Source organism: Salmo salar, chromosome 14 (assembly GCF_965601325.2).
Source record: "Salmo salar chromosome 14, fSalSal1, whole genome shotgun sequence".
Lineage (NCBI taxonomy): Eukaryota > Metazoa > Chordata > Actinopteri > Salmoniformes > Salmonidae > Salmo > Salmo salar.
This window is the reverse complement of record NC_138304.1, coordinates 47679413-47680482: the sequence shown is the minus strand read 5'-3', so window position 1 is coordinate 47680482 and position 1070 is coordinate 47679413. Positions and strand designations below refer to the sequence as shown.

At 48.4% G+C, this 1070-nt stretch overlaps 1 non-coding gene across 1 annotated transcript; it reads right to left on the bottom strand.

Annotated features, from left to right (window-relative positions):
- Positions 1-361: 361 nt before the first annotated feature.
- On the bottom strand, positions 362-437 carry trnaa-ugc (transfer RNA alanine (anticodon UGC)). Its single transcript has one exon. It is a non-coding gene; the product is annotated as a tRNA-Ala (tRNA).
- Positions 438-1070: the final 633 nt, after the last annotated feature.

Genomic DNA, 1070 nt, shown 5'->3' with positions numbered 1-1070 from the left:
CTTAGGAAGGTTAAAACCATCCTCTGACTTAGGAAAGTTAAAACCATCCTCTGACTTAGGAAGGTTAAAACCATCCTCTGACTTAGGAAGGTTAAAACCATCCTCTGACTTAGGAAGGTTAAAACCATCCTCAGACTTAGGAAGGTTAAAACCATCCTCTGATTTAGGAAGATTAAAACCATCCTCTGACTTAGGAAGGTTTAAACCATTCTCTGACTTACGAAGGTTAAACCATCCTCTGACTCAGGAAGGACAGGACAGGCAAAAAGTGCTCTTACATTTACGTCATTTAGCAGACGCTCTTATCCAGAGCGACTTACAGTAGTGAATCCATACATTCCACACATTTTTTCCCCCGTACTGGTCCCCCGTGGGAATCGAACCCACAACCCTGGCGTTGCAAACGCCATGCTCTACCAACTGAGCCACACGGGACCACGTATGGCTTAGACGTGTCACGGTTTTGTCTCACCAGGGGTGATGGTCGCATTCGCGTTTATCATCGAAGGAATGAGCGTTACACCGAGGCCTGTACTCTGGAGCGGGATCGATTTGGAGGTGGAGGGTCCGTCATCGTCTGGGGCTGTGTGTCACAGCATCATCGGACTGAGCTTGTTGTCATTGCAGGCAATCTCAAAGCTGTGCGTTACAGGGAAGACATCCTCCTCCCTCATGTGGTACCCTTCCTGCAGGCTCATCTTGTCATGACACTCCAGCATGACAATGCCACCAGCTATACTGCTCGTTCTGTGTGTGATTTCCAGCAAGACAGGAATGTCAGTGTTCTGCCATGGCCAGCAAAGAGCCCCAATCTCAATCCCATTGAGCACGTCTGGGACCTGTTGAATCGGAGGGCCATTCCCCCCAGAAATGTCCAGGAACTTGCAGGTGCCTTGGTGGAAGAGTGGGGTAACATCTCACAGCAAGAACTGGCAAATCTAGTGCAGTTCATGAGGAGGAGATGCACTGCAGTACTTAATGCAGCTGGTGGCCACACCAGATACTGACTGTTACTTTTGATTTTGATCCCCCCTTTGATCAGGGACACATTATTACATTTCTGTTAGTCA